This window comes from Oryza glaberrima, chromosome 12 (genome assembly GCF_000147395.1).
Source record: "Oryza glaberrima chromosome 12, OglaRS2, whole genome shotgun sequence".
NCBI classification, from domain to species: domain Eukaryota; kingdom Viridiplantae; phylum Streptophyta; class Magnoliopsida; order Poales; family Poaceae; genus Oryza; species Oryza glaberrima.
The window spans coordinates 5,613,682-5,632,390 of record NC_068337.1 but is presented as its reverse complement, the minus strand read 5'-3'; the positions used below and the strand labels follow the sequence as shown (position 1 = coordinate 5,632,390).

At 46.4% G+C, this 18,709-nt stretch overlaps 1 long non-coding RNA gene across 1 annotated transcript; it reads right to left on the bottom strand.

The window, feature by feature from the left end:
• Positions 1-9,339: 9,339 nt before the first annotated feature.
• LOC127756887 (uncharacterized) lies at positions 9,340-10,434 on the bottom strand. The gene is made up of 2 exons (XR_008013326.1): positions 10,120-10,434; positions 9,340-10,034 (listed from the first exon to the last, which is right to left on the bottom strand). It is a non-coding gene; the product is annotated as an uncharacterized LOC127756887 (long non-coding RNA).
• Between the last annotated feature and the right edge of the window lie 8,275 nt (positions 10,435-18,709).

Sequence of the window (18,709 nt, the reverse complement as noted above, 5' to 3'; positions counted from 1 at the left end):
GTGCGATGTATGTGTACGTAGTGAACGCACTTTCTTTTCGATTTCCTCCGTACCAAACAAAGAGTCCGTTCATTTGGGATGAAGGGGCATATTTCCGTTTGTTTTCGTTAGCATATTCAAACGGCTCAACACTTCAACAGTATATTTTGTGTGAAAAAATTCTATATAAAAATTGCTCGAAAAAATCAAATAAATTCATTTACAATTTTATAGTAATTAAAATTTAATTAATCATGCCCTAATATCTTATCTCATTTTGCATCTGCTGAAAACCTCCATCCAAACATCGGTTTCAAACTAAGCCTAACTCTAGTAAAAGCATTACTCCTTTGGTTTTAGCGGTTACGCCTCACATGTACGGCTCATCTAATATACATTTCCCACTCTTCCAAGCATCCATGTGGGGCTAAAATTATAACATGTAACTATTGATCAGTGTCAGTTTATTAAAAAGCCATAAAAAAAGTACCAGCGTTCGTTTATAAAAAAAATATCTGGGACATCGGTGTTGGTTTATTTAGAAAGGATCTATCTAAAAATATGACAATAGATTTTTAAGTAAAAAATATATCAAATATAATTATAGTATAAATCTAGTGTAAAATAACCGTCATGCCATTCATCTTCCTCCTCCTCTCTCTCACATAGAGACACCTTTCTCCAACTTCTCTTTGATACAACGAGTTGGCGACAATGCACCACCAACAATGATTCAAGGTCATAGAGGAAGGATGAAGATGAATAGGGCAGAGCGACGTAGGGATGACCTCCGGGCTTCCTGAATGGCTACAGAGGAGATAGATGACCTCGAGCGTCTCCATCGCTAGGTCATACATCCTAGGATTCTTCGCCCCACATCAAAGGAGATCTAACCTTGTCACCGTCTTGCAATATGTCGCTAGATCCATCAGCCTGCCAAGTAGATCCGGTGTCGCCTCACCGACCAGAGGAGGCACATGGGCTTCCAAAGAGGGCATGCCAGGAGAAGGTGAGAAGGGGCTTTGAGGGTGGCGCCCGAAGAGCGCATAGTGAGATGAAGGAGATGATGAGAGGGTAGCGAGGTTATTGTCTACTAGGTTTTACTGAGTTGGCAGTCAAAAGTGGTAAAATAAAAACAACTCAGTGGGTCCCGACGACAAATTGCCAAAAGTTATTGATAAAGATGGTAATTCCTCCGTTCTAAAATATACGAACTTAGAACGGATAAGACATGTCTTAGTACTACGAATTTGAACATGGAGTGTTTCCTAGTAATACGAATTTGGACAGGTTCCATGTCCTCGTAGTATTAGCAAACATCTCATTCAATTCTAGATTCTTATATTTTGGGAGGAAGGTAGTATTCGAGAATACACCATCCAAAAGAGCAGGAAATAGTCAATAGAAAACCCTGTCCTGGGCTGGTGTAAGATGTTTTGATTTCTTTTTTTTTTAAGTCCAAACCTTTAGGTTTGATTGAATTTTAAAAATAAAATGTAGCAACATTTCTAACACCACACAAATTAATATATATACTCTAGCGATGCTGGTGGTTCCCACGAGTCAACTACACTCACCATCAACGAACTCTACTTTTTTTTTTCTTTGAGAAGTAAAAAAAAAAAACAGAATGAGGCTAAAGGACTCATGTGTGGGTAACAAATATATGTAGAAATTAAGAGATAATATATGTAGAAGTTGGTGGATAATAAGTTAATAATAGTTTTGTTGAAGTAATGTTTGCAACACACAGACGATTAAGAAAGATGATCAGTGGTGGATTTGGTGATATTAACTTGATGTTATATATATATTTCAATATGATCCAACGAACTCGTTCGATCCATGCTTTTGGAGTGATATTCTCAGCGCATACAAAACGAGAAAACTTATTAGCACATGATTAATTAAGCATTAATATTATCATAAACTTAAAAATGGATTTATTTGATTTTTTAAAATAAGTTCTATAGAAGCTTTTTTAAAATAAAACACAACATTTAATGTTTGAAAAGCGTGTAAAGTTTGAATTTAGAGTGGAAGAAAAGAATATAACCTTAAGGAAGTGTGACTTACGTTTCAAATGGAGAGACAAGTAACTCTTAGCTAGGAATGGGAGCCAATGCAATTTAAAAATTAAAATGGACAAAAAAATTATTCCATAGCAATAAAACACCAGTCCGGCAAACATAAAAATCATGTCAGGTCTTTAGACACATCATGTTATATAATCAAGTGAATTTTTTATTTTCTCATCGTGATCTTTATCTTGCTAAATGTTTCATCGATCACTCTCCGCTTCACATACGCCACCTACTCTTGTATCACATGATTGTATATCGCTCTCTCTCCGGGAAAGCACCAGTAGTGCAGTGGTGGAGTCATATGTCGGTGCATGACTCCACCCATCAGGATTTAAATGCTACCGCTTATAAATATTACGCATATGCACGTGAGCTTTTATCATGATTTTAGTGAGATTAGGGATGTATCACTGATTTCCATCTTTTAGACCATATACTACTGCAGAACTGTTCTTTACTCGGATGAAAAAAAATCATATTTATCCCTGTTCGAGAGACAAAAGAATATCTTTAGCCTTAGTTCAAAAGCCCAATGATACTTTATAATCTTTAGTCCCGGTTGATAACACCAATCGGGATTAAAGATCATTTTTAGCCATGGTTCAAAAGCTGTCATGGCGTGTCAGACCCTCAATAATAATCTTTAGTCCTGATTAGTGTTACCAAGCTGGACTAAATATCAGTGGCGAATCTAGAATGAAATTTAAGCGTGTGCTCTTATATATGTAAATTATTTTGGTGCCAAGTAAATATATATATGCCTGTCATTTCTCTAAACTCAATCAATTATTACATAAATAAAACAAAGAAAAGATGAATCGTATAACCAAATTATGATTCAAAACTGTTGGTGTGGCCCATGGCCATGTCAATAGTTTAACCGTATGACCAAATTCCCAAATTATCAATGACTTTATAGTTTTTGAAACATTAAAAAAATTCAACCAAAATTAACAAATTGGTATTCTCAACGTTTATTAATTGGCAACATTATCTCAGAATCTACTCATCGATCATGTGATAAGATTAACAAGCTAACAAACAATCTTATCAAATAATACTCACAGCTTTTAAAGTTTTCCATACTCATTGGCTCTTAGTATTCAGTATTGCGTTATTGCAGCTTGGAATGGCTCATAGGTTGTGCGGGTAGAGCTGGGGCTTAAGCCCCAACAAGCCCCAACCATGGATACGCCCTGCTAAATATATATGTCTTAGGGTTAGTTTAAAAGAAAATATATCTATTCAAGTCAAATGTGTCTAGTAGATAAGATGGTCCTTGTTGAGGAGTGATTCTCTCGAGCGGAAGATCGTGAGACCCCTTTTTTAGTTCGGCCAGGGGAAAAGGCTCGCCTCCGGAAATCACGTATCCGCCCCCTAGATTATCAGCTAGTATGCACGCAGCAAGATTATACAGGTTCGGGCCGCTTAGGAGCGTAATACCCTACTCCTGTGTGTGTGGGATTTAGATTAAAGTTACAAAGGTCCCTTCGTTCTGGAGATGGCTTTTGCTTCCCTTCTCCTAGAGCTCAGGGTTCCTAAGAGTCGTCCTCTTTCTCGGCGGGCAAGGTCCTCCTTTTATACCTCAAAGGGATACCACATGCGCCGCCTCTACCTACTCTTCTCTCGGGTGGGGGCCCACCCTATCTTGACCGGATCTCGACCCGTGCCTTCGCCTGGAAGCTAAGCCACGATTTGTCCTTGAGTGGGGCCCAGCGCCGTCTCTTGCCTGACACGGGGGACACCCCTGCCAATCTCCCATTAATGGATGAAGAATTGTGGTGGCCGTCCTCTGACGGGGAGGATCTCGAATGACCCTCCCGAAGGGGGTTTCTCCTGTGGTGCGACTTGGAGTTGTCCTGTTTGCCCAGAGCACGGCGGGCAACTCTTCAAGCCACGAATCTCCGTGCTTCTTCAAGACATTGTATGTCTTAGTCTTAAGGCCCTTGAGGATTTCTGTGTTGGCTCGCTCAACTTGGCCGTTACTCTTGGGGTGGGCGGGCGAGGCGAAGCATAGCTTGATACCCATGTCGTCGCAATAGTCGCCAAACAGTTCACTGGTGAACTGGGTGCCATTATCCGTAATGATACGGTTGGGCACCCCGAACCGGGACGTGATGCCCCTAATGAACTTGAGGGCGGAATGCTTGTCGATTTTGACGACCGGGTAAGCCTCGAGCCACTTGGTGAATTTGTCGATGGCGACATACAGGTGCTGATACCCGTCTCGAGCCGCTTTGAACGGCCCAAGGATGTCTAGCCCCCAGACTGCGAAGGGCCAAGAGAGCGGGATGACCTGTAAGGCCTGGGCCGGCTGGTGGGTTTGCTTGGCATGGAACTGGCACGCCTTGCATCGCTGGACCCATTCCTGTGCGTCTTGCAACGCGGTCGGCCAGTAAAAACCTTGCTGGAAGGCTTTACCGACCAAGGTGCGCGAGGCGGAATGCGCCCCACACTCACCCTCATGGGCGTCGGCAATGAGCTCGACGCCCTGTTCCCGAGAGATACACTTCAAGAGCATCCCGTTGGCGGCGCGTCGGTAGAGGGTCCCCTCTACGAGCACGTACCGCTTAGAGATGCGCGCAAGCTTCTCTATGCTTCTGCGCGATCCTTGGGAAGAGTATTATTGTCGAGGTACGCCCGGATGTCAGTCATCTAGGCGACGTGACGAGGGGGGTCGGGGTCGACCCCTTTGGGCCCTTTGGCCCGCGGGTTATCGGGGCTCGGGGCGGAGGTTGTGGCACCGGGGTCCTTCGAGGGGCCCAAATGTGTCGACGGCCGCGCGAGCGTTTCCTTGTAGGTCCCTGGGGGGAGTGGGGCTCGCGCCGACGCAATACGCGACAACTCATCAGCGGTTGCGTTGTCGCGTCGGGGCACATGCCGGAGCTCGAGTCTGTCGAAGTGGCGCTCCATACGCCGCACTTCACATACGTACGCCTCCATTTGCGGGTCGGTGCACTGGTATTCCTTGGAGACCTGATTCACGACCAGCTAGGAATCGCCTAAGACTAGGAGGCGGCGGATGCCCATTCCGGCCGCCGCCCTCAAACCTGCGAGGAGTCCTTCATATTCCGCCATATTGTTCGTGGCTCAGAAATCGAGCCGAACGACGTACTTGAGGACATCCCCGGTTGGTGAAGTTAGTATGACTCCAGCCCCCGCACCATGAAGGTTGAGGGAGCCATCGAAGTGCATAACCCAGTGCCCGGCGTGAATGTCGGCGCTCGGGTCTTTACCGTCTCCGGGGAGGGAGGGGAGATCGTATGGGGGAGGGTCATCCACCGGCGTCCATTCTGCGATGAAGTTAGCCAAGACCTGGCTTTTGATCGCGTGCCGCGGTTCGAAGTGCAGGTCGAATTTAGCAAGCTCGATGGCCCACATCACTACCCGACCGGTGCCCTCTCGGTTATGTAATATCTGGCCAAGAGGGTACGACGTTATGATGGAAACCCGATGCGCTTGGAAGTAATGGCGCAATTTCCTAGAGGCCATCAAGACTGCATAAAGCATCTTCTGTGCCTGTGGGTATTAGGTTCTCGCGTCTCGGAGCGCCTCACTGACAAAGTAGACGGGCCGCTGCACCTTTCGGTGGGGCCGGTCCGTGGTGTCAGGGGCAACTGGTCCGGGGCACTCGCACTCGGGAGCCCCAGGGGGATCTCGGACCATGTCGCGATTGTAGGCCTCGAGGGCGCCTGCCAGAGCCTCTCCTCTTCCCGCGGGGGCCTCGGGGCCCTCCGAGGGGTTGTAGGCCTCGGGGGCGCCTGCCAGAGCCTCTCCTCTTCCCACGGGGGTCGCAGCTTCTTTGCCCTCCCGTCGACTCTGCCGCTTCTCCTCATCGGCTTTCCGAAACCGCTCGGCCAAGTTCTTGACCGAGCGTAGTCGGCAAGACTGTGCCGATAAGTATTGTGCACCGAGCACCACTTGTCCGCCGACCGACCCTCACCAGAAGGGGCGGTAGAGCTCGGCTTGCCGTTGGTGGCCCTTTCCTTGCGCGGGGCCCGCGAGGGCCCATCAACCGCAAGGACATGGCCCTTGTCATCAGAGCGGGCTGACTTCCGCATGCCCCTTCTGTCCCGCCGCTTGGAGTGGAGGGCAGTCCCGGGGGCAGCCGCCGCCGCCGCACCGGTGCTAGGGGAGTTCCAAGCCCACGCCTCCTCCTTCCGAGCCACCTTGTCCGTTAACTCGAAGAGCTCGGCGGTGGTCTTAGGCTCCTTGGAGGCGATTTTCTCTAGCATGCGGTTGTGCCGCACGCCGTTCCGAAACGCATAAACGACCACGTGGGTCGGGATGCACAGAATAGTGTTGTGGACCTGGCAGAAGCGCTGTATGTATGAGCGGAGGGACTCATTGTCCTTCTGCTGCACAGCGTGTAGGTCCGCCTCCTCCCCCGGACGGGGTTATGTGCCCTGGAAGTTTGTGATAAACTGCTGGCATATGTCCTCCCAGGAGTGGATGGAGTCGAGGGGCTGGGTCATAAGCCATCCGCGCGCCTGACCCTTAAGAGCCATGGGGAAATAATTCGCCATGACCCGGTCATCCCCTCCCGCCGCCATGATGATTGTGGTATAGATTTGGAGGAACTCGGAGGGATTGATGCTGCCATCATACTTCTCCGAGAGGTTGGGGCGAAACTTCGGGGGCCACCGGACATTCCGGAGACTCGCCACGAAGGCCCTGCAACCAGTTCCCCCTGGGGTGGATGTGAGGGGCGGGCCGCCGCGCGAGGAGGAACGTGGCACCCTAGACGAGGAGGCGCTTTCTCCCATGTGGACAGCGCGGCGCTCGTCTCGACGACGCTCAATGTTGACTCGAGCGTCCTGCCCCCCGTACAGGTCATCGTGACGCCTCCGGCTTTTCGAGACCCCTGACGACGTTGGGGTCACAGATCGCCTCGAGGCTGTGGCTGTCCGACGGGCCCTTCTCCTTGCTGACGAGGAGAGGGTGGTGGTGGTACGTGACGTACCTGTGGCGGCGGAACGGCCACTCGCGGCCAACTGCCGCTGGGTAGTGGTGACCAAGTTGGCGACGTCGTCCAACCATCGTTGGACGGGGGCCTCCGGATCCGCGTCCACCGGAGGATGGCGCAGGAGGGCTCCCGCCGCCTAAAGCGCGCCCTGAGGCGAGCTGCCGTCGCGGTAGGTCAGGCGGCGGCGCGCTCGGGGAGAGGGCCGAGCCTCCCGATCGGTCGGGAATCTCCCTCCACGGGGGGTCGCGGGGGGGTGGAGTCCGCGAGCCGCGTCGGCGGTGACGCGGGTTGCGACTCCCGCTGGCACCTTCACTCCCGGAAGTGGTGGGGGTGTGCACCTCCATCTCTTCCTCTAAAACCTCGACCATGATCGTCGGGGCCGGAGGAAGGCTTGGGGCGGAAGGAAACGACTTCCTTTCGAAGCGCGCGAAATCCCCCTACCTAGCGCGCCAGCTGTTGAGGAGTGATCCTCTCGAGCGGGAGATCGTGAGACCCCCCTTTTTTAGTTCAGCCAGGGGAAAAGGCTCGCATCTGGAAATCACGTATCCGCCCCCTAGATTATCAGCTAGTATGCACGTAGCAAGATTATACAGGTTCGGGCCGCTTAGGAGCGTAATACCCTACTCCTGTGTGTGTGGGATTTAGATTAAAGTTACAAAGGTCCCTTCGTTCTGGAGATGGCTTTTGCTTCCCTCTCTAGAGCTCAGGGTTCCTGAGAGTCGTCCTCTTTCTCGACGGGCAAGGTCCTCCTTTTATACCTCAAGAGATACCACATGCGCCGCCTCTACCTACTCTTCTCTCCGGTGGGGGCCCACCCTATCTTGACCAGATCTCGACCCATGCCTTCGCCTGGAAGCTAAGCCACGATTTGTCCTTGAGTGGGGCCCAGCGCCGTCTCTTGCCTGACACGGGGGACACCCCTGCCAATCTCCCATTAATGGATGAAGAATTGTAGTGGCTGTCCTCTGATGGGGAGGATCTCGAATGACCCTCCCGATTGGATGGGTCATACCTACCTCCACTCCGCCGGAGGCAGATGCGACGTGGGGGCACAGCTGTCCGTCCAGTCGGATGTGACTGGTGACAGGCCGGTCATTCCTGTCCGCCGCGCGCCAGTCGTGCACGCCGCACGTCTGCCCTTACCACATTGAATGCGGCAGGGGGCTGTTGGGGCGCTGCGTTCATTAAAGGAGGCTCGGCTTGGGCTCCCTCCCCGCTCGCTCTCCCCGCCAGATGGCGGACAGGCGGGGGCCTCGGGGCAAAACGACGCGAGGGCCCGAGGGGCATGACGTGGCACTCCGAGGCCTCGGGGCAAAACGGCGCGAGGGCCCGAGGGGGCACGACATGGCACCCCGAGGCCCCCCGACCGCTCCTACGACCCGTGGGGTACGGGGGTAGGGCCAGGCTGTAGCTCATGCGTCAGGATGGGAAGGTAAATTCCTCTCATTCCACATACCCCTGGGCCCACTTCACCGACAACCCTGTTATTTTAACCTGTCTTGGATTGATATGTTAGAGAATACGTGCGCGGAGGTGTGGGTATGATCGATGTTACGTATGTGTAGTTTGTACGTGTGCTTGTGCGTCTGCCGAACAAAAGTATACCGTTCTCGCGCTCCATGTGACGACGAGTCCACAACGCTGGCGATGACTGATGACCCAAGGAAATGACGTGGTCAAATGAACCAACTATATATTATAGTCAACAGGAGTCTCACCAAATCATAAGCAGCCAAGGTGCCGCCGCCGGTGGCCGCGGCGAGTAAAACACGTGGGAGAGAAAGGGGGAAACATGTTGTGAAACCATATATATATATATATATATATATATATATATATGGAAACCAGCTGGAAAATACTCTTAGAATAAAAATGTTTATGATTTCCACGTTATCACAAGTAAAACTTCTAGTTACAGATTTACTTAGCATAAAAGTTTTACCGGAACTTAATATGCAAGCAATGTGAAACCGTCATCTTCACATTATTTTCATATTATTTAAACATATACATCTACTATTTATATAATGTATGACATGTATTCACAAATCCCTACAGCAAAGCATGAGGATATCAACTATTAATAATATATCTTGATTATGAACCCTGTGTGGGGAGGGTGCCGCTAAATCTAGCGAATACTGCTTATGTAGTTTGAGTCTTTTTAGGCTAGCCTTGTAAAAATGGTACCCATGCCTCCTCAAAACAAGTAGAGTTTATGTAAATACATCTATTTCGACATCTCATGTATCTCAAAAATCAATTCAATCACAGTACCCAAGCACCATTTTATCACAAGACAAAGACCAGTATGCGTATGTACATAAATATAACAGTACCAAGAAAGATCCATACATATAGCTCATAAAAAAAGAAAAAATCTGAATTACCACTACCATGTGAGTCCGATTTATTCCCCTAAATTATAATAGGGCACATTCTCCCCTCTCAACTCTTCGAACCAATCTATTTACCCCCATATCCAACTACAAGCCTATTTTAAACTTACGTGACATTTGACATGGCGATAAAATCTGGTTATAGTCAATGGGACCCGTGTGACAGTCATACTTCGCCACTTATCGTCTTCTACACACCTCCACCATGCCTCCTACCTCCACCACATGACAGCCACTATCTTCACCACTCATCGTCTTCCACACCTCCTGCCTCCACCCGACCTCTCTTCTCCAGATCCATCTACATGGCTGCGCTCCCCTCGCCTCCAACGGGCTACGGGTAGTGTTGATGTCAGATTTAGAGGGCACTGCTCCTCTTCTTCCTTGATGACTGCTATAGGGATGGGGCGCCGAGAGGAGGAATAATGGCTAGATGTTGTGCCGTTCCTATCCCGTCCTCCTCAACCTCTATCGCTGGAGCTCCGTCCACTCATGCCACCAATCTTGGTTGCCTGAGCTCTACCGGCTGTCGACGCCGCCTTGAGCTCAAGCTGCTCATTAGTTGTCATTGCTCGGAGGTACACATCCATCTGCGTTGGACGCCGCCTAATGAGGCAAAAGAAAGAAGAATAGATCAAGAGGGGAGAAGAACATGATGGCCGAGAAGGGCAAATCTGGTTGTCGCCCATACCCTGCCGCTTCTTCCCATCCTCCCCGACCTCCACCACCGGAGCTCCGTCGGCTCTTGCCCCCAAGCTTTTTTCTCCCGAGCTACATGGGCTAACGGCCCCTAACCTTCATCTCTGCTGCAGCGGGGGAGTAGCAAGTAGGTACCTGCCTCTAGCCGACTCTTCTGCCTCTGCTCGCATATTCCACCTTTGCCATCCCGCTGGATCGATGGTCAATAGAGTTGGATAGAGGAGAGGATGTCGGCATGGCAGTGGTTAGGCGAAGGGCATGGCGCAACGGTGGTTGGTGACGGGACAACACTATGGAGGTAATTGGGGGCAGGTTCACCCAGCAGAGGTTGGGACCACATTGCTTAGGAGGGTTATATATTTACTCGGTACGAATAGTTGAGAGGGTAAAATGTCTAGTATTCGAGTTTAGGTTGGTAATTCAGTTCACCACGATAGTTCAGGTGGATAATACAGACTTTTTCCTAAAAAAACATCCAGATATCTTCACTAGTTCCCTCACCATGAGAATGGGACTTATTTCAATTATTTGGTAAACAGAATTACGATTAGTACGTATGGCTTCCATTGGCCAGCTCATTACTTTTGGAGAATGCCATCATGCCGGCCGGCCATCACAGGAGTGATAGCTAGCTAGAGTATCACTTGCTGTTTACTTCAGCTTTTCACACAAACATGTACATGTATATATATACTCCCTCCGTTTCAAAATGTTTGACACCATTGACTTTTTAGCACATGTTTGACCGTTCGTCTTATTAAAAAAATTTGTGAAATATGTAAAATTATATGTGTACGTAAAAGTATATTTAACAATGAATCAAATAATATGAAAAAGATAAATAATCACTTAAATTTTTTTTGAACAAGATGAATGGTCAAACATGTCTAAAAAATCAATGGTATCAAACATTTTGAAACGGATGGAGTATATATTCTATCATTGCAATTACATATGCATTGCGGACAGGAGCCTATAGTTAGGTCACACTTCGCAGGTGATCGCGATCATCTCTCAAGGTCGAGGAACCGGCGGCGGGCATGCTTTTCGCCATGGGATGTTGCACTTGCCGTTCACCGATGGGTCCTCTCCGAATACCATGACGATGGGCGCCGTGAATAGGAACAGAATGAGCAGGAGAAGGATGAGCACCACCAGCTGCCGGCCGCCGGCGCCGGAGCTCCTCAACGGCGCCGCCCTTCCGGCCATAGGTAGCTAATTAAGCTAGAAGGACGAGCCGGTCGATCGAGCCTACGGTTTTTGGCTGTTTCAATTGCGTTTCCTAGTGTGTGCTCGTGTACCGTCTGTATATATAGGGCGAGCGATGCAAGTGGCCGAGGCATTCAGTTTCTATTTCGTCTTCCTATATTACACCAGTAGAACGTCGTCAAAGCCGGAGCTCTTTGGACTTTTTAAACTTAGCGAACTGAAACATTGAGTAGCTAGAAAGGAAGGAAAATCAACCGAGAGACCGTTAGTAGCGGCAAGCGAGAGCGGAACAAGGGTTTTTATCAAAAGAAATCCATAAAAAAGAAAGGAACATAAGAAATGTCATCTATCTATCTTCTATTATATATTAAAAGTCCATCAAACCTCCTATAAATGCTCTCAAACCGTCACGTGGCTTCCTACAAACGCTCCTAGGTTGACACGTGGCATTCTATAATCTCACCATCGATTTTCTTTTAAATCGGTGGACCCGTTAATTTTAAGGACGCGACTACACAGCTAGTGGTAGCTGCTTTGTCTAAACCAGCTACCACTCTATATATGAGAGACACTATCCACCTATAGTTCAAATACAATTTTCTCTTAAACTACTCATCTGATCTACGATCCGATTACACCGTTGTGTTTGTAACAATTAGATCTCACATGATTATATTTTGATTAAAAATTACAAATTACTTTTATAATATATCTAAATTACTTTTAGATATCACTGAGTTACTTCTTAGACATATAAAAGTAAATTTAATAAAGCCTAAAAGTAATTTACATATATTATAGAAGTAACTTAGAACAAAACGAAGGTAACTTTAATTAATGCCTTTTTTCATTGAACAAATTATCATATATATATATATATATATATATATATATATATAAAAGTTACTTTTAGATTTGATTAAAATACTTCCTGTATATTCATAATGCTCTGAGCTGATTACTTTTATTATTGTTTTTAGTTAATTCTATAATTTGTGTTGATTAATTTAATTTCTAGATAGAATCATGTTTTTATCTCTACAACGGACTTACTTCAAATGACATGTCAAAGTTACCTTCCTTTTGTTCTAAGTTACTTCTATAATATATGTAAATTACTTTTAGACTGTACTAAATCTACTTTTATATGTTTAAGAAGTAGCTTAGTGAAATCTAAAAGTAATTTAGACATATCATAAAAGTAATTTGTGATTTTTCATCAAAATATAATTATGTGAGATCTTGTTGTAAAGATTTAATTGTTACGAACACAACAGTGTAATCGGATTGCAAATCGGATGAGTAATTTAAGAGAAAATTTTATTTGGAGCATAGATGATAAGAATATTTTTCCTACTTACTTAATGGACTAGTACTGTAAAAGACATGCACGTTGACATAATAGGTTGGTACAAATCCATACCAACCTAGCCTTAAACTCTGGCTTAGATTTCTCTCACACTGCAACTGGACCGTCGCTGCTTAATACTAAAAACCGAGAGCACTCTCGGTTTAGATTTTACGTAATTTTAATCATTAGATCTCCATCTTAAAAAACACCGTGTTTGCCGTGTTTGCTCCAACGAAAAATTGGTATCCCCACTTTAAAAAAAATTGCCGTGTTTGCTCCAACGAAAAAAAATCAGGCAGGGTTTTTACGTTCTATTCTTTTTTTCCGGTGGCGTAAATACGTTACTACGTATTATTTGTTTTTCTCCCTTTCTTGGCAAACACAAACAATACTACTAAGCATATCGTACGTACACGTACGGGAGTTTAGGAGGAATTGTTAATCGATATAAAATCACATGTTACCGATTTAAGTGAAAATCTATTATTAGATTTTTTTTCTCATAATTTTTAATATTTCTTTTAGTTTAGAGATATGACACGTAGTGACCTAAGATCGTTTACACGAGTGCCGTATGACGGCTTAAGAGCATTTATAGGAAGTTTAATAGACTTATTATATACACTAAAAGCCTATTAAGCTTCTTATAAATCTGATATCCCCACCACAAACACCGTACATATATGAGGTAAAAAAAACGTAGAACCTACTCCTTCCACCCTCCAAATCTCCACTCCTCTCCTATTTTCTAGTTAACTTATCCTATTTTATAGCTAACACTAAATATATAAAAAATAAGAGTGAATTTCAGAAAACCCCAGGTTTTGAGGTACTTGTAACACAAAACCCCAAGTTCTACTATTTGTTTCCAGAAACCCCATGTTTTGGAGCAAAATGTTTCAAGAAACCCCATATTTACTCAAATACTCATATTTTTTTAGTATATGTTTACATCAGTAGGTTTCAAAAACACATCCCATCCTATGTAATTTATCTTTTTCTCACTCTTGAGTTGCACAATTGATAAAAACGCAACAGAACCTCATCAATAATAACACATTAACCTATTATTTACAAGTATAAACAAACATACTACCAATGACCTATATTCATTAAAATGAGGCTAACATTTATATATATAAAAAATATCTCGTATTATTATTTTTGGCAATTATTATGCATAAATATATTAGCCAAAAACGATTATATAAGCTTAAACATGCAGTTTCTTGAAACATTTTGTCCCAAAACCTGGGTTTTTCGGAACAAATCGTAATACCTGGGGTTTTGTGTTATAGGTGCCACAAAACCCGGGGGTTTCTGAAATTCACTCAAAAAATAATTCAGACATCTAAATGATCATAGCTCTCAAGTTACAGTTTTATTCTCAGTTTTTGTCAATTGATGTGATATTCATAATTAAATATAAAATTCAAAAGCCATATTTCTCATATTTTATTATCTAAAAATGAGATCATGCAACCATTGTAACTACAAATGTCTGGGCCTAATGGTACGCCCATAAATACTTATAAGTCGATAGCCACGTAACACTCTAATAAATTTTAAAATATTCTATAAGTGTGACAAATGAAAATAAAATATGTAACCATTGGTTTCCACTTAAATCGATAGATCCAATATCTTACATGGTTAGATCTATCTTTAAAATAAAATCCCAAAACTCCCTCCGTCCCTCCCGTTCTTCTCTCCACATTATTCCTTCTTTGTACTTTTTATTTCCAAAACAACTAAATCCAAAATTATCTTTACGGGGAAAATAAGTCCCACAAATGGACTCTGGCTAATAAGTCTAGCCAGCTTTCCCTCTATCATGTGCTTTTCTTCTCTTTTTCTCCTTAAGCTAGCACTTATAGAAACAACATGAATTAGAGTTTAAAATAATCATGAATTTTTAAATTGTATATTCAATTTATGATACTTCTAAACTATTGTAATTTTTAGTTAAATAAATAATTTAATATGAGTATCGTGACCACATCTATTCACCTTGAACCCTCCTATAAATAAAATAAAATATTAAAATTTATCATTAAAAATTAAAATATCACATCTTATGTTTTTAATAAACAGTCAACCCATTATTTATAGCATGCTAGACATCTAATTATCTTCTATGTCAAATTATTTGAATTAGTTTATAAAAAAACATAGTAACATTTTAACACAAAACAATTATATTATAAAAACCTATTCAATTTCAAATTCAATATAAATAATTTGTTGTTGTAAATATTGATATATTTTTCCTCAACAGTGGAAGTAGTTAATTTCTATTAACATGCATATAGGGGCTATTTACTTATACTTGATCTTAGATGCGCTTTTAAGAATAAATGATCTTTTAAGAAATAAATAAACATTTCTAAGATGATCATAACATCTAAATTGTACATATGATATCTGATGCCACTAATAGATTAGAGAAAAAGCTTTTGATTATACCATTTTTTAACGTCATAACATGTAGCCGTCTAGGATCTATTTGTCATAGACAACAAATTGAAAACATTTAAGAGATGCCAAGTTGTATGGCCATAACCCACTTATATTTCCATTCCAAATTGCAGAGATCAAACACATTTAAGGGAAGCTTGATGGAATGGAGCTCTTAAGAAAAAAAATAAAAAAGTGAAAAAAAAATTGAAGACTGAATCTTTTTCTAATATTTTTTTTAAAATTTGAAACCCATTCTAAATAGCAATGTTTAAATATTTTAGGAGTACTGGTATATTGAAAATAACTAAAATTTTAAATAAAATATAGTAGATAATTTGACTTTTCCGGCATTATGTTTGTTGTCGAAATGACAACTGCATACGTCGATGGACGTGGTTACTCAACAGTGGTTGGAAAGCAGTAAAAATGTATTAAACTGAGAATTTTTCTTCCAAAATCCCCCCTTTACATGGCCCTAGGGGTCTATTTATAACCCTATTACAGGCCCCACTATTTGGGTTTAGGATTTACAGGGGAATTTACATGGTTGCCCTTATGAAAGGGACATTTACATGGGTATAAAGTGTAATTGAGGTGCATGGGCCTCTAATAGGCCAAATTGGCGATCGCTGGCCCAATGGCCAACGGGCCGAAGCGGCTGGGATGGCCCCTTGGGCCTTCCCGGAGCTGGCCTCGATATGGCGAAGTCATCCTCCTTCGGCGTATACCCTTCGCCCTTCGACCTTCGCCCAGGATGCACGGTCTTCGCCATGAGGCTTCATCATTTGCCGTCTTCGCCGCATAGTCTTCGCCATGGAGCTTCACCCTGATAAGCTTGACGCCTTGAGCCTGAACCCTAGCTAGTTGCATGGTTTCGGCAGGTCTGGTCGAAGGGTCTCGTGACATACCGCCAACAAGCCCCTCACGGGCAAGGGTGAGATAGGAGCTTCGGCCGAGACCGTGCAAACCATGTGGTATGGTATGAGGCGCCCCCTTTCGATCGATGCTCCTACCGAAACTAACATTGGAATCCTGCAAAGAACATGCAGTAATGTTTTGCAGCTTTCGCCTTCTGCGAACGGCGGAGCTGTTCTTGTTTTTTCACTAGGCCGAAATGAACAGTGATGGGATTTTCTTCGTGGGCTCGTCACTGTGCGGCTTGGTCAAGGGGAATTTACCGTTTCGCCTACCCTTATGATACGTGGTGGGTCGTGATTGGGTGGGAATGCGAACCGTCGCCTGGGTGGGCTATATATTCCCCACTTCCCCTTTTTCACCGCCGCACCCCCGTCATTTTCACCGCGAGCTTTCCCTCCTCCGTCCTTTTCTTCCACAGCACCCTTTGAGTTGCTAGATCTTTCGCCTGTTCTCCCTCTTCGCCACAGCGCACGCTTTTCGCCATGGCTCCTCGCAAGCCAAACCCAGCCTCAGCGACGGGCCTCGATCCCGGTCGGATCGACGATGACGCCACCGCCTTTTTAGGGGCTTCGCTCGTGGATGACGACGAGCTGGCGAAGTTGCTCAGCTCTGGTGTGGTGGTGGAGGGGCAGGCCTTCACCCCGGGGAAGGCCGTGGTGCCGAAGCCCGGTGATAACTGGACGGTGGTATTCGCCATCTTCTTTGAGGCGGGGCTTCGATTTCCATGCAACGTGTGGTTGCCGGAGATCCTTCGCCTCTTCCAGGTGGAGCTCCCCCAGCTGAGTCCATCGGCGCTCGTCCGGATCGCCACCTTCGACTGGGCATGCTAGACCACCAGGTTTGAACCGAGTGCCGAGTTCTTCGGTGCCGTATTCTTCGCCACCGTGAACTCGAAGATGGTGTTCACCCTGACTAGGACGAAGAAGACGGCGTTCGGGAGTGTGAACTTCAATGTTCGCCCCGAACGCTCTGATCTCTGGCTGGTGAACGCCGCCATGTCGAAGTGGGATCACCATTGGATGGCGAAGTGGTACTACCACTCCATCACCTTCGAGGCTGGGTCCGAAACGGCGAAAGCCCTACGGTGTCGGCGCAGGGCGATTGCACCGAACAGGAAGCCCAAGGTCGCTGTTGACGGCGCCATGGAAGCCCGGTTCTCCCTGCTGCGCAAGATCTGTTCCTGCCATAGTTGCTGCGACTTGGTGGAGGAGTTCTGCATGCTTCACATTTTCCCCTCTCCTAGTCGTGGCAAGTTGTGGTCGATCAAGACGAGGAGGTCGATGGCTTGCCGAAGCTGGTTCCGCCTGTGGGGGTGAATGGTGAGTCCATGCTTTTCTTATGTGCATCTGTGCTTCGCCCTTTTTCCCCGGTTTGACGATTGATATGGTTACACCTTTTGTTTTCGTAGTGTTGACTCTTGATCAGGCCGACGCCGAAGCCCAAAAGATGATCGGCGATATGTTGGTCACCTAGTTCAGCCAGCTGCTCACACGGCAGGCGGCCGGTCGGGCAAATCGGGTTTATGACGGCGAATTGCCTCCTCGGACGAACCCCCTCAGGGCCGATGACGCCGCGGGTCCTTCACGAAAGCGGATGCGCGGGGAAGTGAAGTCGGCCCCTCGGAAGCGAGGGGCCCCTGCCTCCACTGACTCCGACGCCGATGACAGACACCGTCGAAGACAATGACGACGGAGTGGAGGGGGAGGATGTGGGGGAGACGGAAGTTGCGGCCGAAAAGGCCGCGGAAGAGGCTGCCGACAATCGCGCCAGGACGCCCGGCTACACTCCAACTCCAAGCCCCGAGCACGTCGAGACCGGGGTGGAGTCGAACTGCTCTCCCCTTCGCCGAAAGGATGTGGAGAGGGCGAAGGCACTGGTCGCGATCGCGTCGGCCAAGGTGGCAAAGCGGGGTCCGGTCAAGAAGACCTCCAAAAGGATAGGGCTCGTCGAGGTCGGTCGCGCTTTTAGCGATGACGAGTCCTCCGACGAAACCCCTACTTCGCCTGCTGGCTGGAGCTTGGGGCTTTCGACTGCTCCTGGCACCGCGGTCGATGCGGGTGGAGCGGGAGGGAGTGTTGTTGGGACCTCGGCTTCGGCCGATCAGGTTGTCAAGACCGCGGCTAGGGTCTTGAGCATCCCAGTTCACCAGCCGGTCGTTTCGCCGCTCGGCCTTGGGAAGGGGAGGAAGACGGCGGTCAAAACGTCCGTTTCGGATTACTCCCTTGCGGCGCCCCATTTCGCCCCTACCGATTTCGAGACTCGGGCGGAGCTTATCCCTTTTGTCGAGGGGGTGAGCAACCTCGTCTCCCCAGCTGGTAGCTCGAGCCTGTTCATGGAGCTAAACGAGTTCGACGAGGGATGCTCTGCCATTAAGAGCTTGGTGGTTCGGGTACGTAGCTTAACTATGTTGTGTTGTTTTTTTTTAATCGTCGTTTTTCGACAACTTGTCTTAACATTCGTCCTATCTCACTTATCTTCGAACCAGATCCTCACAGCCCATTGTTTGACCGAGCGAACCATGCGGGCTCGTCTTGACGGTTTGAAGAACCGTCTTCGAGCCAAGGACGACAAAATGGGCCGCAAGAGCCTGGAAATGGAAGGCCTCGCCCATGCCCTTAAAGAGACGAAGGCCGAGAACAAGCGG